At 32.0% G+C, this 12,313-nt stretch overlaps 1 protein-coding gene across 1 annotated transcript in view; it reads right to left on the bottom strand.

Moving 5' to 3' along the window:
* Positions 1 to 11,537, bottom strand: part of LOC148313441 (uncharacterized) — a 144,394-nt gene extending 132,857 nt beyond the window's left edge. The window contains exon 1 of the mRNA XM_088262074.1: positions 11,180 to 11,537. The gene's annotated coding sequence lies outside the window, so the exon portion shown is untranslated. The remainder of the gene's footprint in view (positions 1 to 11,179) is intronic.
* Positions 11,538 to 12,313: the final 776 nt, after the last annotated feature.

The raw sequence follows: 12,313 nt of genomic DNA, 5'->3' as shown, positions 1-12,313 counted from the left end.
GTACGGGGGTTTACTGTAGACATTAGACACGGTCAAAATATTCATAATCAAATCATTCATGACAAAACGAGCGTTGCGATATTCAAATATGGATTGCGGTTTCGACGAAAGGATCAAACAAAGGAGAAAAAACCGAGAATTTCGTCGTTACGTCATTAGCAAATCTTTACATTTCAAACAATCGGCTCTTTGACTAGGAAAAACAATAATTCCATTCCTAAAGGTGAAACCACAAGACGCCGAATGGCGCATTGCGCCGCGTACCTGCAAGCGCGGGCTCATTGTGAGGTGTTTATGGCGAGATTTTGTAATCTGGCCGCAAGGAAATAATGAATAGGATACAAAGTAGAGTGTGTATCCGTATTAGTACGGTGTTATACAATAAGTTGGAGTGGAGTGCCATTACTCGAGTATCGGAAATTCCTTCTCCAACTGAGTCGTGAATTGTCTCATTCTCCGAGGTAGGAAGGAACAAGAAGCGGAACTTTAATTGGATAATAAAAAATGTATTCGCCAAGAATTTGTAGCGAGAATGGGTGTATCTATAAAGAAAAGTGGATACCGAAGAAGTTACCACCTGTCTTGCAATGTACATATATATATATATATATATATATATATATATATATATATATATATATATATATATATATATATATATATATATATATATATATATATATATAAATATAAATATATATATATATATATATATATATATATATATATATATATATATATATATATATATATATATATATATATATATATATATAAATATAAATATATATATATATATATATATATATATATATATATAAATATATATATATATATATATATTTATATATATATATATATATATATATATATATATATATATAAATATATATATATATATATATATATATATATATATATATATATATATATATATATATATATATATATATATATATATATATATATATATATATATATATATATATATATATATATATATATATATATATATATATATATATATATATATATATATATATATATATATATATATATATATATATATATATATATATATATCTATATATATATATATATATAACTAATAGATTTATATTATCCACTGACACTTTGTGATGGAATTGCATTTTTAATTTATTATTAGATTAAAACCAATATTTTTAGCTTTTCCACTTTTTTATTTGACCAGCGACCGGGTTTCGTCGTTACCGACATCATCAGACTGGTGATGATGTCGTCGACCAGTCTGATGATGTCGGTAACGACGAAACCCGGTCGCTGGTCAAATAAAAAAGTGGGAAAGCTAAAAATATTGGTTTTAATCTAATAATAAATTATATATAACTAAGTAACCATCACACCGCTTCCCAGCAGGGATAGGCCGAGAGAATAGGAGGCCACACCAATCTGTCTTCGCAAACAATCTTCGCCTCTTCCACATTCATGCATCTCCTCATATATACCCGCTGGTTATTCCGACTCCCGACCTGACTATGCCCTAGATAAGAGGTTCTCAACCCCGTTCCCGTGGGCACCATGGCGCCCGCGGAACGATTCGTATGTGCCCACCACTATTCGACTGAGACAGAATTTTTTCATAAACATTAATCTGAAATGTGAATTATTTTTATTTATTTGTTGGTTTTAATTGTTTTGAGCGCCTGGGTTTATTAAATACGTTCGTATGTTTGCGATATTGTATGTATGAGTGGTTCCTTTGCTGACAGTACTTAAAAATAAGTCGATTGAATATAGGTGGCGCCCGCCACCCTATCGATATTTTAGAATGTGCTCTAGATTACAAAAAGGTTGGGAACCCCTGCCCTAGATCATTCCAAAGTTTTCTTCGGTCTTTCTCTGGTTCAATTTACTACATTTACATCATAAATTCATTTTACCGTTCTTTCCTCACTCAATAGTTCCATATGTCCAAAGCATTTACATTTTGGTAAATTACATATTCTAGTACTTTGGGACTCACGTATTGCGTGATTGAGTCATGTAAATTTACAAGAAGGATTACTTGTGATAATCCCAAACACGTCAGCTCGCCATTAGCGACCAAAATGGTGGACACCAGATCATCTCAGCCTACCACGTCCGCGATAGCATAATTCCTTATAAAAAAATATCATTTATCTCTCTGTAATCGCTCACCTGCGAGGACAGTGGGCCCGCATACAAGTTTGAGTAATCTCCATCGCATTTCGCAATCGGAGTTATGCGCGAGCGCCACCTGTGTATTGTTGATATCTTTTACGAAACGTGCCGAGTTTTCTTTGTGAGTTTAACCGACATCCTTCTGTCGGGAAATGTGGCATGGGTGGGGCAATCTGTCGGTTGAGGTTTACTGGCATTGAATAATCACCGACAGAGCCGGCCGGCGCGGCGGGCATAGGTAACGAGGCTATTTTCCGAGACTTTTAGAGTGCAAAGAGAGGACTGTTGGCTATTCGGTTTGTTCGCGAGCGAATCAAATCACCCCCGATTGACCAACGCCATATGTTTTAATGTTTATCGACATGTATTCCATTTTGTTAAGGTAAAGTAGAACTATCTCAAGTTACTTAATATGTAAGCAAACGGAATTTAGCGAGTATGTAGCAATAATTCGTGCATTTTAGTACTTACGTGTACTTATGCTGAGAATGTTGTAATTGTGGATAAGACGAGAAATAGTTCAAAACAAAATAATGTTTATTATTCTATAATATTTGTTTTACCTTTAATATAAAATCCTTAAAAATGGACATTAGCAGAGAAGTAGAAATAATAACCTGAATGTATAAGGAGATGTTTTAATGTGAAGAAGAGAAACATGTCTACAAATACAGAGAAGTGTGGCAATCTATCCTCTTTGCCTGCCGCTGCGGGAAGTAGCATAATGTCATCGTTAGTCGGTGTTTAAGTTAAGTATACAAGTATTTTCATCATACACATACTCAAATGCATGTGTAAGGATTGTTAAGCTTTTGATATTTATTTGACAGATTTTATACTACTTATAATTAAAATGGAGATATATCACCATTATTATGATACAAAATAACAGCAATACAAAACAAATGAAACTGTACTCAATTCCATTTATTGGTTAAGAAAATTACTATGATATTTCAAACAGAAAGAACTCATTCTAGCAACTTTTAATGTCAAAAGATAATTACTATGGCATCTAAAATTGCTAAAGGCCAAAGCAATATAGAAACAGAATTAGAAAATAACGCGTTTTAGCAAATACCACATCTAAAATTATATAAGTTATCATAAAATCCATTTGAAGGTGCTAGAAGGTTGATTTTAATGGAGAAAGAAGGCGTGCAACAAATGTTAAAACATTTCATTGAAAATGATTACAAAAATGCTGCAAAAATAAAATAGTACAGAATACTGTAAATATGTTTCCCTTTTAAATTGTATAGTATTAATATTATTTTCTAACGCAATTTTCCGCTCGTAAGCTTGACTAAAAACTTGGCATAATAACAAGAACCGACTCGAGACCTAACAGGCAGGTCACGTCTTAACATTGAAATGATAAATAAAAATGCCTTTTCGCAGAAGACTTGGAAGGAAAAAAAACTGTTTAGTTATTCATAATGTAACGGAACACATTAAAGTCATACATGTAACATATACATAAACGTGAATTATATTCGGTTGAAATTATAGAGATGCATACATATAATTTTGGCAAATAATGATTATAATATATATTTATAATACCTGGATCTACTATGAAAAATTAAAGCAATGTTAATTCGACGTATGTGTGGGTAAGTGGACAATCCGGATTAAAATATTCAAATATCTCATGCGAGTCACGAAAGATTATGTATTGAGAAAGTTATGTCAATATAATTGGATAAATATCAAATAAAACATGTTTTGAACTTACGTACTCGTTTTTTTGTGACAGACAGGTCATTGAATTAGATTTTGAATTGATGTATTTCGTGAACATGTTTAAAAATTTACCAAGTAGAAAAAAATACATAGATTACACGGATCCTTGCACCTCTATCCTACACTCATCAATCGAAAATCATATTTTTTTCTAGTAAATTATTGTTGCCTGTCCCCCAATTAAATAAATAACGTATCCCTTTAAGATGGCATTTAAAAGTTAAAATAAAATTTCTTTTAATTTGTCATTGTATACCTAATGAAAAATATTAATGGTGTGTGCTATAAAATATATATTCTATAGTGTAATCAAAGTATTACATTTCGTATACACAAAGTTGTAATACTTTTTTTCATTTAAATCTTAAAATACTGCAATCAACATTTATTACTGTTTATCAAACATTTTCGAAGTCTGAAATAAGATTTTTTAAAATTAAACGATACGAAAAGTATTAGTTGTTACAAATGAAGTAAGAATGCTGCGTTTGTTTTCACGAAAGTATAACGTAATAATAATAAAATAACTCATTAAACATACCTAATAAAATCGTTTATCAAACTGTATCTTTTTAAGCGGTTGAACAATGATTTTAAGTGATAAAACTTCCATCCGGTCAGACTGAGGAAGTAGTTAAAAATGAGTTGTAACTGAATGAAATATAATAATACTCGTATTAATATTAAATAACGGTACACTGCGACTTTCCAATATTTGCGGGGCAAACGTAGATTGATAATATAGGTAGGATAGTATTCTGCCCCTGGGATGGTAAAGCGATTATAGAGTATTGGATGCAAATAGCCAGACCATCGATAAGTACACATCGATCATAATGGGACCATAAAAACTAATAGGTATCTTCCCAAGTTGCTCAGAATGGCGGGCGATCGCGGCCTCGGGCACCAGGAGGGAAGAAGAGGAGAGAGTCATGGGCACTGCACACTGCACACTTATGTCCTCCCAGTGCAATTGTTGCAATATGTGCAGAGTTAACAAACAAATGAATAGCAACAAAAAATCGAGCCGTGAAATATCATCGTGACATTATGTTTAACGAAATGTTCTTTTAACCTAGCCGGACCAAACAGGGGGATTGAAATCCCTCATTAATGAATTTAAGTGCCATTACATTAGTTTTATTAGAGATACATACTCCATATTTTTGGTCAGCTTAAAAATAACATTAAAGAAAATTTTACATTATTTATTTTTATAAATTCAAATCGTTGAATGTTTCAAAATACTGTTTTTGGTAAAAAAATAGTAAAAAAACAATCGGTCGTTGGCGTAAGATCAACGTACTTATTATCAGCACGATATTTTTTTGTCTACTAGCAACATATTATTTCTTTCACTCTGATAAATGTGGTACTACGAGAGAGCGAGACAACTAAAATAGTCGGTTTTCATTCGATCCAATTTTCGGGCTCTCATTCAGTCACTGAGTGACGGTGTGTCGGAATGGTCGTACCGCCTACGACTCAGTTGGCGGCGACTTAGTACTTGCCGCGAGCTGCGTACCACGATTTCCATTCAAATATTTTCTGGGGTCTTTTGGTACCCCTTTCGTATTACGGGTAATTTTTGGATGATCAGTACCGGAAAAGTTAAAAAATAATAATAAAAATAAATCTTTGAAAAGCATTCTGCATAATGCTACAATACATACACAATGCGGATTTTTATAAACCTTATTCAGTTATAATGTGACGTATGTTTTGTCTCGCAATAATAGAGAAAATGTTTTTAGTGCAGACAGTGATGTCAGTGATGCAGTGATGCAAAACTAAACAAATCGTTGAACTTTTTATAAAGAGAGTTGACTAGTTCATTCTTTCCATTACAAAAGGTTCAAACATGAACATGTTTTAGATTTATGTCCGATTTGAAAATCGTGTTAATGATTTTCTACCATTTGCTCAGAAGTAAAATGTAAGGCAGTGATCGTTGTTTTATATAATTTCAAAGGTTACCAAAGAAAATAATAATTATTGAAGCGAGTATAATGAACTTTAACAAAAATCACGATTTCTTACAAACTATAAAAAGCAAATAGGCAGACATTTAAACAAGACGTTTAATTAATCGCCGATAATTTATTATTATCAACATCCTTTCATTTTGTTTATAAAGTCTCTATCTTCTAAATAAGGTTAGAAAATACTATAGATTAATAAGTTGTAAGGCTATTTCTTTAAATGGTTACTCACGTGCTTTTGCATTAAGAAATTTTAAAACAAAATAAGTTACCAAATAAATTTTAATTTTTTAGTGCCCAAACAAATAACAGTGTGTCCAGATTCAGTCAAAAATAAATGGATGATTTATGAATAAAAAAAAATATTTTTTATTTTTTTATTTATTTTAATTTATTATTACTAATACATATTGGTTCTGAATATATTAATATTCTTTAGAATTACAGCTTTAAACAACTTGGAAAAATGACAAGAACACAATATTTTTTTAAAAGACAATCGATGTTTTTCAAAAGTAGGACTGCATTGAATTAAGTAGGCGATATTTTTACACAAATCTATTCTAATATAAAATAAAAGAATAAAATAAAAAAATTGCTCCTTTTTTTCTGATACATCAAATTTTACAAAACCCCAAAATGTACCGTAACATTTTATTTGCGTTTCCTCAAAACCGTTCCATGATTATATAGATTATCAGATCAAGTGAGCTACAGAAACTGTAAAGTTAATTTTTGAGTAAGTAAAGAAAGTAAGTCCCATTATAGGTGTCTCATCTTCAGACAAAGTATCTCTCATTTTCATATGAAAGAAGATGGAAGTCTGAGCACTCCAGGTCTTACGACCTGGCATTTGGCTTGCTTAAAGAAAGGAATCTAAGAGTGCAAATATACACTTTTAAAAAATATTCGAAAACGGATGTTTAATAATGGGCAGAATGATGAATCTTACATTAGTGTATAAAGTGTCATGTAAGCCAGCAAAATCCCGGGTCATAAGCCCTGGGATGCTCACACTTCTTTTTGATAAAAAGGATAAATGCTTCGTCTGAAGTTGAAACATCTTTAATCTATAAAACTACCATATCACGAGAAAAAGGGAGATTACTTCGAAACCGAAAAACAACATCAGTTCTTCTTTCGGATGAAATAGATGGACGCTGTCTCAAGTTAAGACACCTATAATATATAAACCTACACCATATCATGAGAGAAAATGTGACTACTTCGAAACCGTAAAACAATAACAGTTCTTATTTCGGATAAAAAAGATCGATCTTCGTCTCAAGTTGAGATGCCTACCTATAAACCTTTAATATCATGAATTTTTGAATTACCTAACGTCCGAGTGACTCTGAAATCTAGCTACGACTTATGCAACACCGCCTATCATGACCCTATTCAGGCTTCAACTATTTAAGTTTTATAGCCTTTGCCTACTCGTGAGTGGATTTACTCTTTACGTTTTAATTGATAAAATAACAACTATGTAATTTTTTTCCACATGAATTTTATTTGACCAGCAAGTGGGTTTCGTCGTAACCGACATCATCAGAATTTATGTTTAAAGTTACTATAATTTCATGAAATTCATGAGTGGGAATTCTAGGCAAAAACACTCGCTTTCTCGCCAGAGGCATGAGTTTATACATTTCATTAATTCTATGTTAGCAGCATACACTTAGGTGTATGATTTTACTTAGGATGTGAGTTTACTTATGTACTAGGTTTATACAGAGAAAAGGTGATTACTTCGAAACTAAAAAACAAAATCAGATATAATTTGCTACTACTACTACTACCACCACGCCGTTTCCCCGCAGGGGTAGGCAGAGAGGATGGAACGCCACACTCTTCTGTCTTGACATACACTCCTCGCCTCCTTTACATCCATACATCTAGTCATACATGCCCTCCGATTACGCAGACTTTTGACACCGCCAGATTTTAGGTTCCGATTGATCTGATCGTGTCTTTTTCGGTCGTCCTCGTTCTGTTTTCCCTCTCACATTCGCCACATATATTTTCTTAGTCATTCTCTCGTTATCCATTCGCTCCACATGTCCATACCACCGCAAATAACTCTTCCTAATCTTTTCAATTATTCCTCGTTCAGCCTTACATTCCTTTCTTATATCTTCGTTTTTAATTCTGTCATATAATGATTTTCCACACATTCGTCTGAGGTAGCGCATTTCAACAGCGTTCACCCTGCTTTCATCCTTCCTTTGCCAGTTCCGTGTTTCGCTAATTTATAGTTATAATTCGAATTATTATTAATAGTTAAAAGTTGTGCATTGTAAGCCCCTGGCAGAAATAATAATTGTGATAAAGCGGGCATAGTACATAGATGGAAGTGAATAAGATATTGCGCTTAGATGTATCATATTTATTGGCCGGCCCGCCTACTGTCCATTGTGCGCAGTGCCGGGAATCAAACGGCGGATAATATTGAATTATTATTTATTGGGGATAAAGGATATGCCGATCTGGCAACAGCACGCGTTCGAAAATCATCATTTATCAGCTGCTTCGGATCTCAATTCAATTAGACACCCATTACGGATGGAGAATGGCCAGGGTGTATGGGCAACACACAATAAGGCTATTAATGTCATTCTGTTTAAGATTTATAAAACAATTGGGATAACAAAAGGATTCGCATTGGCTGCAATCCTAGGAACGAATAACAGGATATGCTCACGAGTCTTAACGTGTTAATTGCCATTCGGTTACCTGTTGTTATATCTAATCAATTTATAGCTACGTTGTTATTTGTCCACCTCTGTGGTGTAATGGTCAGCACGCTCGGCTACCATACTGGAGGTCCCGGGTTCGATTCCCAGGGGGGGGGGGGGTTAAATGAATACAAGTGATTTTTTCACTCTAATATTTATTCAATATTACCCTGAACTGGAGCGGAGGGCTGAACACCTTTCCTTCATGTGTTAATGATCAAGATAACACTGCGATTAATGATGCGGTGCCCTATGCACCATCGGGTGCGGATGAGGGTTTCAAGAAGAAGAAGAAGAAGTAATTATAATAGCATACTTTTTTTTGGTTTCACGGTAAATATCATTTGTCAAATTTTAGCAAATACACGATGAGAAATTGCTGGCAGGATAAAATCAATGACATAAACTTGGAATAATATTTTAAAGTAATTAAGTTATTGAATACATTCCCTTTAGAGCGGATAAGACAAAAAAGGAAGAAAAAACTATGTGTCTTAATCTGACAAAAAGAATCATCATCAATCATTGAAACGCCAAAAGTTGTGAGTTTGCGCCATAGATTACTAACAGGGGACGGTAAACCGCTGGGGTGGTTTACCGTCAAACGTGTATATATATATATATATATATATATATATATATATATATATATATATATATATATATATATATATATATATATATATATATATATATATATATACATACACGCGTATTTTAATGCGATGCCGATGTTGCTTAAACATTAAAAAAAATGAATAACTAACATTTGAAATTTTGAACCAACTGAACTTTTGACCTTACTTGAGAGGATGTAAGGAATCTGGCAGCCGACAGAAAAGCTTGGAGACAGTCTGTGGACTCCATATGCTTCACATAGGGACCGGATATAGTTTAAGATGTTAACATTATTATTTAATGTAGATATTACATATTGTTGTCTACGTGCGTAAACTTATCAAATCCATTTCACAACAGTCTGAAATCATTTCATTGCATACTTATCAAGTGTAGATTAAAATTTTCGAAGTATGTATATTTTTAACGCCCCTGCCAAAATTGTTTACGTGAATTTAACATATTAGAACATTAATTTAATATGAGTTAAGTATATAATCATTTCCCTATTTTATTTTTATCGTCAGTATATTTAGCAATACTAAAAAGTAATAATAATAAAAAGCGTAAATTCTCTTTGGTTACCAAAAACAAAAACCAGTTTATGTTTAATCCGTCATTTTTATAATGTAAAATGTAAAGACGCAAATGCTTTTAAAATGTAAGGACGCAAAGATCGGTAAAAATGTGGGTAGGTACATATAAAAATATGTACATGGGATGATTTTGTATTCTTCTCAGGCACTTTATTTAATAAATTATACAGCAAACGGTGGCCATCAAATTAATCACGTGGAATCAAAATGTATGACAACACAATATTGCATACATGTACGTGTACATTTGTACATATTGCTAATATTATTGTTGTATGGTGACTAGCTATTTACATAATCCTTTCGTACGCCGATACCGAGTGACACAATACACAATGCAATCATGAAACGATGCACTATCAATGTTACAATACTATTAAAATAAAATGAAATACGCGAATAATATAATCTGATCATTTCAGCTGATAGAGTAACAAGTTGCTTCTCATTTTATTTTGAAATTTAAAAGGTTCGGCTGATATGTACGAGGTTTTTAGGTCGATTCTATATAGGGACACGTTTCGACAATTCTATAACATTTATTTTTTTTAATTTTAATTAAGAAAATTATCGCAAATTAAGCCTTTAAAACATCTATATTTAAAATATCATCAGTCGGAAGGTCCGAGATCAACCATCATCATTTCCTATTTTAATACACATTTTCAGGTAAGTCGCTTTGACTTATTTGAAAAAAGCATTGAAATGATAAATTTCTGTAATAATTAATAATATAAATATTGATGTTCATGTAAAAATTCGTAAGAAAATTATATTAATTTATAAGGCAAATGTCGTTGGAAAAAGAAGCTGAGGAAAGCCGAGGAAAACCTGGCATGATCTGGTATATCAAATACTTGAAAGCGGGTGGGTCAGAAGTCGAAATATCGTCGGGTACGTATGAGGAGATGTATGAATGTGGAAGAGGCGTAGAATGCAAACACAGAGTTGTGTTTCGTTCTTTTCTCTCTGCCTACCCCAGCGGAGAAGCGGCGAGATGGTTGGTCAAAAATGATTAAGCAAAATAAGAGAAAAAAATTAAAATAATATTTAAAAATAACAATACAATGAAAAAACAAGTATGTGAATTTTTCCACATGAATTTTATTTGACCACCAGTCTGATGATGTCAGTTACGGCAAAATCTGGTTGCTGGTCAAATAAAATTCATGTGCAAAAAACTACGTTGTTGTTATTTTATTATATAAAATGCGGTTCCACCAAGAAATGTCAGTACAAAACTTAAATGTAATATTAAAAAAATACATATTCATAAGTGAATTTTAAATTATTTATAAAAATGTATTAAGCTTACCGGATGCTAGAAGTTTCTTCAAAATTTAATTGTTAAAAAAAACTGCTTGCAACAAAACAAATATCCACAAATTATTTTCAACGGATATCCCACATGTCAATAACAAACAAACGCAACTGTCAAAAACACTTTAAATAATTGTTATTTCGCAATCGCCGTCACATTATCCCTATATATTTCCAGAAAAAAACTTACTAATTCTTTTTTTCACATCAAAATGCAGAAACACACACGTGTGGAAAGTCGATTTCGTTTGTTTTGGGTAAATTCGATTTGAAATTTCGAACGCACAGAGAGCATGCGCAAACAGAAGAGTCGAGCGCGCGCACCTTCCCGCGCAACGGTCGCCTGACTGATTGTAAACTTCGCCGGCACCACGCTACCATGCAAGCTAATGCTATACTACGGCTAGCAAGGTAACAACATTCCGTCAAAAAGTACCCATGATTTGTATAAACACAATTAATCATTAGTGAAATTGAAACGGCTTTTTTTGTACTTTCAGATTGCTGTCCGCGAAAGTTAGCCATGAAAATTCACAGGTGTGAAAAATTAACATGAGGTTTTCGCGAGAGTAAAAATGTCAGATAAGTACCTACTTATGATAATATCTAAATATTTTTGTGGTTCATTTTGTAAACCACCTCGCATACTGAATTAATTACAGTTTTATTTAAATTAATAAATATACGACGAATTAAAAATATCTGATAATTTGATTCCATTCTTGGTTTGGTCAAATAATATCAGTGTTTTTTTTTTAGTAGAAAAGGCATTAGTACCTACCTGAATATTCGCAAACACAGAATTCATTCCACCGGAGACGTCATATATAAATATTTATAAATATATATATATATATATATATATATATATATATATATATATATATATATATATATATATATATATATATATATATATATATATATATATATATATATATATATATATATATATATATATATATATAAGTATTTAAAAAATAATTTTACAGTATCGCACCATTATTAAGAATCTAATGTTTTTATTTATTTCATTATAAATTATTTATATTTATAATATCAATATTATTGATTGAAGGATGCTGAGGACTTAGCAGAAAGCAAACATCGTGGCTTCACAACATCCGCA

The sequence above is a fragment of the Brachycentrus maculatus genome, unplaced genomic scaffold, assembly GCF_059751285.1.
Source record: "Brachycentrus maculatus isolate JH-2025_06_01 unplaced genomic scaffold, ASM5975128v1 h1tg000011l, whole genome shotgun sequence".
NCBI classification, from domain to species: domain Eukaryota; kingdom Metazoa; phylum Arthropoda; class Insecta; order Trichoptera; family Brachycentridae; genus Brachycentrus; species Brachycentrus maculatus.
This window is presented reverse-complemented; position numbering and strand designations above follow the sequence as displayed.